The sequence below is a fragment of the Lactuca sativa genome, chromosome 5, assembly GCF_002870075.4.
Source record: "Lactuca sativa cultivar Salinas chromosome 5, Lsat_Salinas_v11, whole genome shotgun sequence".
In the NCBI taxonomy this organism is placed as follows: domain Eukaryota; kingdom Viridiplantae; phylum Streptophyta; class Magnoliopsida; order Asterales; family Asteraceae; genus Lactuca; species Lactuca sativa.
The window spans coordinates 208,205,038-208,215,618 of NC_056627.2; positions in this window are offsets into that span (position 1 = coordinate 208,205,038).

Consider the following 10,581-nt stretch of genomic DNA (forward strand, 5'->3'; position numbering starts at 1 on the left):
GATCGAGCAGCTTCAACAAGAGTTCAATTGCGTAATTTGACTACACCGTTTTTTTGTGGGGTATAAGGAGCTGAGAAGTTGTGGTCAATTCCTTTTTATGTGAGAAACTTTTCAATGGTGGAGTTAGTGAATTCCGAGCCATAGTCATTTCGGATTCTCCTAACTGGGAGTTTGATGAGAACTTCTATTCCCTTGACAAAATTGATGAGCTCCGAGGCTGTTTCGGATTTCAGACGAAGGAAGAAGACCCAAGTGAACCTTGTAAAATCATCAACAATCACAAGAATGTATTTCTTATGATGAAGACTTTCTACAGTGGATGGTCCATAAAGATCAATATGTAGAAGCTCCAATGGTTCCGAAATAGATTTTTCGATGATAACAGGATGACCCTTCTTTGATTGCTTACCACACTCACAAGCAGCACACAAATGATCATTTTCAAATTTGAGAAAAGGTAATCCTCTTACTATTTCGCCAGATACGAGATCATTCATGTACCTAAAGTTCAGATGAGCAAGCCTTCGATGCCATAACCAACTGACGTTTGGAACAACTTTAAAGAGAAGGCAGTGTTGCGGTTTGCCAATAATCATATTAATGTCAAGCGGGTACATGTTCTTGTTGCAAAGAGACTTTATTAAACACTCTTTCTGGTCTTCAATCATTACATAGATGTATTTTTTGCAAAATTCCACACGACGATTTGAATCAGTGAGATGAGCAACACTTATCAAATTATGTTTCAAATCAGGTGCATAAGTCACATGTGAAATAGAGAAATTTCCATTGGTGAGAGTCCCATAACCACGAATTTGAGAGTTGGAGTTGTTTCCATATGTCACGTAACCAGCATTTGGAGTAAGCTATATATCTCGTAGAAAGTCTTTCTGCCCCGTCATGAGCATGGAGAAAGCACTATCAATATACCATATTGTTTCTTGCTCCAAAGCATAAAGTGCTTGCAAAATTAGTGAGTAATGTAGTTTTTAGGCTCCGAATTATACTTTGGGACTTAGGTACTGACTTTGGGCTTTGATTGTGACTTAGGAACAACTTTGTGTTTCTGGATGGTTTTCATTGAATTCTTTTGAAACAGACAGAAGGATAATGTCTTTTCATCTATCCAGTAGTCATATTCAATGACTTGGAATTTCATAATGGTCTTCTTCTAACTTTTGACTTCCAGAGAGTTGGTAACGTTTGTCACCTCCGGAATTGGGTTTTCATTAAAGGGAGTTTTGACTTTCCATGCAAAAAATTTCTTTGATGATTTTGAAGAAGGGGTTTTCTTGATAGTTGTGGATTTGCTTGATGACACATTAGGTCTTGAAGGATTTGGTTTAAAAATTGTGTCATCAGGTTTTGCAATAAAAACAGACGAATCAGTTCGAGGAGGGATGTTTTGGACTGTTGTGGCATTCACACGAGTTTTATGTTGAGTAGAATTCTCAACTTTCATAGGTTCTACATGATTATGAGATATCGAAGGTCTTTTAAGGATCTTAGTGGGAGAAAAGGAGTTTTGACTATGAGTTGATGCATGAGAGTTCTTGGATACACTTGGTTTGGAGTTAGCAATGAACCTGAAGTTATGTCTAGTCTTAACTTACTTCTTAAGTGCATTGCGAGCTTCCACTTTAGGATCCACAATATCCTTCATATTCAACATTGGTTTTTTCTTAGTATGAGGTGAGGATTTTGAGGTTTTTCCTTCGGATGGATTCCTAAACTCAAGAGTAATAGGAACCAATTTAGCTTTTGAAACTACTATAGAATCTGATTCGCATGAATCAGAGGACACACTACTTGAGACTTCAACTTTATCATCTAAGGATTCCCATACGAATTCAGGGGTATCAGTTTCAGTTGTCATGGTAGGAATTTCTTCAACTACACAGTTGTTTGTGTGATTACTTCTACGAACATAGTCTACGCAATTTGAGAGACTATAATGAAATTCCATGGTCCGATTTAGGTCCAGATTTGTCAGAGGCGGAAGAGGCGTGGAATCAGGACAGTTGACAACTATTGGTTTAAACTCCGGAATTAGGGACTCAAAATGGTCTGTAGTCTCCAGAAGTGGTGACAAAGGAGAAACAGGGGTGTTCGAATGTTTAATGTTCGGAACCTCTCCCATGAATGTAAAATTTTGTAACTCCTTCAGAGGACTAGCAATTGGTTTTGGAAACTTGCTTCCGAGACCAGGTGCTTTTGACCATGGATGACGAAAATTATGAGTCATCCGAATGTCCGCTTCAAGCATGTTTATAGAGTTACGAAAAGCATTTATCTTAGCATTAAGACGTATTTTTTTATCAGAAATCAAAATATTGCGTTCAGAATAGGTGATTTCACATTTATCTTTCAAAATGATACATTCACCTTTTGACATTACAAGTTCACGCTCTAAAGACTCGATTTTCAATTTCTTATCCTCAAAACATAACCTAAGACGACTTAGTTCACAGTCCTTCTTCTTACTGGCTTCTATGGCAGACTCATAGGCTTTATGGATGGTGTTCATATCTGTTTGGATTTGAGTCAGATAAGGTTCACAAAGAGACAAATCAAAATTATTATTAGAGATCATAGATTTTACCTACTGAACGATGCTTCGACCTAGAGGATCATTGGTGGCCATGTAGCAGTGGTGAGGTTCAACAACATCATCCTCATCTTCTAACCAAAAATACCAATACCCTTCATCACATTCAACCATTTGTCTTGCCATCAGATACATATTCCTTCGAGTTACCATATCATCATCATCCCCGGATGACCAATATCCTTCAACATCTCTTGAAACCGTTGTAACTAATAGTTTCTCACTTTCAGCCATTTCTTGTGCTCTTCTGTGACAACCCGATATTTCAACTCTTTGTAATGACCTAAAAGGGTCAAGTATTGTAACCACTTTTGAGTAATAAAATTTACTTTCATAATAAAATGTACAAATAGTTCTATTTAAATTCCTTCTATGTTTAAATGTCTTTAAACCATGATCGTACGTAAAAAGAACGCCCAAATCCGACTTCATATATTGAACTTATGATTTTTCCAAGTTCAGCTTAGCAACAGACAGCTAAAAACTCGAATCGGAGATCGAGCGACTTTTGGCCGGAATGACCTAAACGAGAATCGAAGGTCTCGACAATGGTATTTCAGCCGTAAAAAGTCTGGCAAAAACCAAAGTCAGATAAAGAAGTTATGAATTTTTGAAGAAATTCCTTAAACACGATGAGTTATAAAATAAATAATAAAAATAATTTCGGAATTTGCCAACGGAGTCTAAATGAAAGTTGTAGAGCGTAGTCTCACCTACGCGTGGATATAAAGACCATCGAAAACGGAGTTCGTATGAAGAAGATATGAATTTTTGAAGTTTATTAAATAAATTATATATTTATTTAATTCAAAATTCAAGCCTTATCCGAAGAGGAGTCAGCGTCCTCATCCGAGGTACGCGCTGCGTACCCCTGTACACCCTGCGTACCCGAGAGACTTGGCCTGGGATCGTCCACGTCGCCCTATGCGAGGCTACCGACCCGTCCGACCCGCCGTCCCATCCGACCCGACAGACTGATCCGTCCCATCCGAAGCCGAGGCAGTGGAGGCTTCGGTCATGCATGACGTACGCGTACGCGCTGCGTACGAGCGTACGCCCCACGTACGAGGCTTCTCAGACCCTCCTATAAATAGAATGCGAGGGCTTCCGAGAAAAAGGTTCATTTCTCTCCTTTCTCTCACAATCTTGCCTCATTTTCCGTGCCCGTTCAAACCCGAAGCTCTGGTCTTTTTGCTCAAGTCCCGAGGGTCGATTTTACTCCCGAGATTCCCGAGAATCCCGAGAAAAATCTGTTTCCCGAGACGAAACTCTGCCCGATTTTCCACCTTGCTATCTTCAAACTTTCAAGTGAGTTCATACCCCTTAATTTACCTTTTAAATATTCTATAAATTCTTTTATATGCTTTTAAGGGGGGATTACAAGTAAAACACACGAGTATTATCGTGTGTTACATAAAGAACTCTTTTATATGCTTTCATATATTCAAATCACATGCGATTTACAAACGTTATAAGGAACTTTCATATATATAACATATGTTAAAATAGCATTCTATCTTTTGAAATATAAATTTGTTGTAATGCATATATAAACTAAACATTTTCTTAGATTATATGTATACTTGTCTATCTTAGACTCTACACCAAAAATCTATGTTTTCATAACAAATGATTCATTTTCTAGGTATTTCTAAACAAACGAGACACACTTTTAGAAAACTATAATAGGTATAGTTTTACAAACAAACTTCTAACTCTTATGTACTAGAAACATGAATTTCAAGAAGTCACTTTCGTATACAAGAACAAATGAAACATTTTAACAAGTAGATCTGTTTTTATACCACGGTTTTGTGAGACGCTAACTTCACGTACGTTCGAGTACACATTTCAAGTCCTGTATTATATACCAGAATCCCTTGGAGGGGGAGCATGGTGTTTGTGTATAGATCTATACGGGCTTGACAACCCGCACCCTGACTATTAGCTGCAGTCCACCGTTTGGGGTGACAAACGTCATAACATTCCAACGCCTGAAGAACGTTGTGTATAGGCATTCCGAGTCAATAGTATGGTTATAAAACTCACATGGGGTATTACAAATGCATTGATTTACTAGGTTTTTCAAACACATTGGTTATTTTACACTTACATACATTTTAGAAACAAACATTGGTCTTGAGTGAAGGCTACTTTTATACTAGTAGAAAATATAGGATTTTATAAACACAAACAAACAAAGACAAAACATTTCATTTCATACAAACATTGTCACTTAAATACTTATGAAACTCACCAGCTTAAATGCTGATCTACTCTTTCAAAATTACTTGCATGTCCCAGGAAATCAGTAATTTCAGGCATTCATTACGCTTTTGATGAAGGGATGCTGCGGCGCCAGTTAAATCTCGTATTTTTGACATCATATTGTAATTGGTTTTGAACATGTAACTTTTGACAAATGTAAACTTTCAATTTTATATATGATGGTTGTATTGCTTTCTTTACTATGTATTCATTTGTTACGTTACCACATGAAGTCATCCGCCCCCGAACGTTTCCGTCGTTCAGGTTTGGGGGTGTGACAGATTGGTATCAGAGCAATGTTTATAGTGAACTAAGTATATCGAACCACATAAGATATACAAACTATAAATGCTTAAGGGACTAATACTCTCTGACAAAAGAAATTTTCTTTTTACGCTTAAGCAGCATTGCATTCAACTTAAATTGATAGTTTATTTAAGTACAATTACATGCATACCACAAATTATTTTCATGTTATCCAACTATACAAGTATTTAGACAAGTTGACACTATGATTGAGACTCGATATATGTAATCAGATTTTGGACAAATATAGCGTGATCAACTATATTTGCTCGAGATTGGACCAACGTATATCGAGGAATGATCGTAGCAAGCAACAAGTCAAAACTTACCAAACCATTACTAGAATCAAACACAAGAATTTAAAAATTATAGGAGTATTTGCTATCTAAACTAGTTTAACTTACATGTTTTGCATGTTTCGACTTTATTCAATTCTTATAACCCTATTTCTCGTACAGTCAAATGGCTGGATTTCACCACCCTGGTGACCCCTACTTTCCCAACCACGGCAACAGTGGATGGATCGAAGATGATCCCGAAGAGGACGAGGAACCCATAGAAGTGGGTGATGACTCCGGTACCGACTCAGAGCCGGAAGTTATCGATCCACCACCCATTCAACCTCCCGTCTTCATAAGGAACTTTCAAGGACCAACTCCCGTCTGGGGAAGTCACCTCCACCATTGGAGCCAACAACAAAACCTACGCCCTCCCTACGGCATGTGTCGGGACTTCTATGATGTCCGCGGCGGAGGTTTGGCTGATTGAGCACTCCCGGTAATGGTGGTTAAGTTAGGCAATTAGTCCTATCAATCTGGAGTTCAAGCTAGTCGACTCCGGATGTCAACGTGGAAGTGCAGGTTCACACTTTTGACATCCGTAGGCTGGACAAGATACAAGACAATGCTCAACTCCAAACCGAAGCATTTCAAGCACAAATGATTGCAGCCCTCGCCGAACTGAGGGAACAACAAGCCGCTTTTGATAGGCGTCTAATGGAGTCGAAGCAATCAGATGCAGAGTCAAGCTCCAAGCGCAACCTACGACGCAAGTAGTGCTTGTCAAGGACTCAAATTTTGTTATAGCTTACGACCTCGGCTAAAAGTCTTTAAATTTCTCGAACTTTGTAATCGGAGACCCTTATAGGGGTCAAATTTTCATGATCGTTGTAACAACTTTTATATTAATATAAGTGACACTATTACTACTATGTTAAGTATTTCGTTCGAACCTTGAATGGTCTTTGTGAAACCAAATACTTGTTTCATACCTTCAGTCTTACAAATAACTTTCATTCTGCTATTTTAAGACTCATACTATCATCTGTTGTTGAACTATAGCGATTTAGTTCATGAGACACATACATTTTCTATTCTATGAAATTCTTATCCTTGTCTTTTCAACCTATAATTGAAGGATGCCTCCGCGTAGAAATCCAAGGCGAAACAACGGTGGGGAAGCACCAGTACCACCACCTCCACCACCTCAATTTGATGCTGTTATGTTTCAAGCAGCAGTCACCGCAGCGGTGGCAGCTGCCATGTCACAGATTAATAACTCGAGTGCTAATGGCTCGGGATCTGGCACACACCTATCCAACCATGGCGAGAGTCATGGACCACCTCGATAATGCACCTATAAGGACTTCACCAATGCCAAGCCCCGGATGTTTTATGGAACTGGTGGTGTGATGGCCCTGAGGCAGTGGATTCAAAGGACGGAGGCAGTCTTTGAAATTTGCTCCTGTCCCGAGCACAGCAAAGTCAAATTTGCAACTTTCACCCTTATTGATAAAGCTTTAACTTGGTGGAATGGCCACGTTAAAGTACTTACCCTAATCGTGGCAAACTCCATAAGCTGGGAGAGCCTGAAGGCCATGATGATGAGAGAATACTGCCCACGGGGAGAGATTCAAAAGCTTGAACACGAGCTATGGACTCTCGGAATGGTTGGTACCGACATCGCTACTTATACCAACAGATTCTGCGAGCTGGAAATCCTTTGTCCAGATATGATTGCTCCCGAGAGCAAGAAAATAGAAAGGTACATCTGGGGACTGACGCCCCAAATTCGATCAAGCGTGTTAGCTTCCAAACCTGACACCTTTGAAAGTGCTAAGGAACTGGCACAATCTCTGATTGACTACGGAGGTCATCAGAACTCAACCACTTCTGCACCAGAAACACAGAAAGGAAACAACAACAACAACAACAATAACAACAACAACAACAATAGCAGGAAGAAAGTGTGGAATAAAGGGAAGGGTGGGTCTTCCCAGGAATCCGCAAAGAAACACTGGTTTCAGTGAATGCTGCCACTGTACCTACTACAGCTCCTACAAATACCTACCCAACAAAGCCTTATGTAGGTAACCTCCCAAAGTGCACCAAATGCAATTACCACCGCCATGGACCTTGTCGGGAAATGTGGTGCGCCAACTGCAACAGGAAGGGACACACAGCCCGTTTCTGCAAGGACCCCGCAAAGCCGATCACTCAAGTTCCCGGTGCGGGTGTAGGACAGACTTGCTACGGTTGTGGCGAGGTGGGCCACTACAAGAGGAACTGTCCTAAGGCAGCAGGCACCGGAGGTGTGGGACGAGTTTTGGCAATAGGCCACGACGAAGCTGTAGCTGACCCAACTATAGTTGCTGGTACGTTCCTTCTCGATAATTCATATGCAAGCATATTATTCGATAGTGGAGCGGAGAGAAGCTTCGTGAGTCAAAACTTTATTCATTTACTTAAACCTAAACCTAAACCTAGCAAGTTAGAAAAATCATTCACTATAGAGATGGCCAATGGAAAAATCGAAAACACTAACTGCATATACAGGGGCTGTACGTTAACTTTAGACGGCCATTCTTTCCCAATCAATCTCATGCCGGTCCAAATTAAAAGTTTCGACGTCATAGTCGGCATGGATTGGTTGAGTCTTCTTGGCGCCGACATCATGTGCTTTGAGAAAGCAGTCCGTCTTAATCTCCCTAACAACGAAACATTAGTTATCTACGGCGACAAATCTAGTACAAACCTTCGCATCATTTCGTGCATCCAAGCTCGCAAGTGCTTGCGGAAGGATTGTCGAGCATTCCTAGCGCACATCGTTGATACAAGTCAAGAACTGAAGGACATCAAGAGCATCTCGGTAGTACACGACTTTCCCGATATCTTTCCAGAAGAACTACCAGGATTACCACCACAACGCCAAGTCGAGTTCAGAATCGACTTAGTTCCAGGAGCTACCCCAGTAGCGAAGTCTCCTTATCGTCTCGCACCAGCAGAGATGCAGGAACTTTCCAGTCAACTTAATGAACTCCTTCGAAAAGGATTCATAAGATCAAGTTTCTCACCTTGGGGAGCACCGGTCTTGTTTGTAAAGAAGAAAGACGGATCGTTCCGTATGTGCATCGACTACAGAGAACTGAACAAACTTACTGTCAAGAACCGCTATCCTCTACCCCGTATCGACGACCTATTCGATCAACTTCAAGGGACGAACTACTTCTCAAAAATAGACCTACGATCCGGATATCACCAATTACGAGTTCTAGAGGGGGACATTCCAAAGACAGCTTTCCGAACTAGTTATGGACACTACGAATTTGTAGTGATGCCGTTCGGATTAACCAATGCACCAACAGTATTTATGGACCTAATGAATAGGGTATGCCGCCCTTACTTGGATCACTTCGTCATCGTCTTTATCGATGATATACTTATCTACTCTCGAAGTGAGGAAGAGCATAGTCAGCACCTACGAAAAGTCCTAGAAACACTGCGAACGGAGAAACTCTATGCGAAGTTCTCTAAATGCGAATTTTGGATTCGAAGAGTCGAATTTATAGGCCACGTTGTTAGCGAGAAAGGTATACACGTGGACCCCTCCAAAATTAAGGCCATTGAGAACTGGTCGGCAGCCAAGACACCTACAGAAATTCGTCAATTTCTAGGTCTCGCTGGCTACTATCGCAGATTCATAAAGAACTTCTCTAGCATTGCGAAACCTCTTACTACATTAACCCAGAAAGGCGTGGCCTTTGGCTGGGAAGCGAAACAAGAGAAGGCATTCCAGACGCTAAAACAGGCCTGGTGCACCGCACCGATACTATCCCTCCCCGAAGGGATAGAAGACTTCGTAGTGTATTGCGATGCGTCAAATCAAGGACTTGGTTGTGTTCTTATGCAGAGAGGGAAGGTTATCGCTTATGCCTCCCGACAGCTTAAGACACACGAAGTGAACTATACGACACACGATCTCGAGTTAGGAGCAGTGGTGTTTGCTCTGAAGATCTAGAGGCACTACTTATACGGAACAAAGAGTACTATTTTCACCGATCACAAGAGCCTTCAACACATTTTCGATCAAAAGGAACTCAACATGCGACAACGACGATGGGTTGAGTTACTAAATGACTACGAATGCGGAATTCGTTATCATCCTGGCAAGGCCAACGTAGTAGCTGACGCCCTCAGTCGAAAGGAATACACTGGTCGGAGGGTCAAATCTCTGACCATGACTATCCATTCCCACTTATCCACACAAATTAAGGAGGCACAAATGGAAGCTTTGCAACCTGAAAATATGGCGGGTGAATCCCTGCGAGGAATGGAAAAGAATCTAGAAGTCAAGGGTGGCGGAGCCTACTATCTCATGGACCGAATCTGGACCCCGAAACATGGTGGTTTCAGAAACGTAGTCATGACCGAAGCTCACAACTCAAGGTATTCCGTTCACCCGGGTTCAGATAAAATGTATCTGGATCTTAAGAAACTGTACTGGTGGCCTAACATGAAAGCAGAAATTGCTACCTTCGTGAGTAAATGTCTTACTTGCGCTAAGGTTAAGGTCGAGTATCAGAAACCGTCAGGATTACTACAACAACTAGAGATACCAGAATGGAAATGGGAGCGGATTACTATGGACTTCATAACCAAGTTACCGAAGACGACAAGTGGACTCGATACCATATGGGTCATTGTCGACAGATTGACCAAATCCGCGCATTTCCTACCCATCAAGGAGACTGACAAAATGGAGAAGCTTACAAGAACTTACTTAGAGGAAGTAGTGCGACTGCATGGTGTTCCGATATCCATTATCTCCGATCGAGATAGTAGATTCACTTCAAGATTCTGGCAGTCACTAAAAAGTTCCCTGGGAACTAGGCTAGACATGAGTACAGCCTACCACCCACAAACAGACGGACAAAGTGAGAGAACAATACAAACTTTAGAAGATATGCTGAGAGCCTGTGTGATTGACTTTGGAAAGGCATGGGATATCCATTTACCCCTTGTCGAATTTTCATACAACAATAGTTATCATACAAGCATAAAGGCTGCTCCGTTTGAAGCCCTCTATGGTCGAAAGTGCAGATCCCCTCTATCCTGGACTGA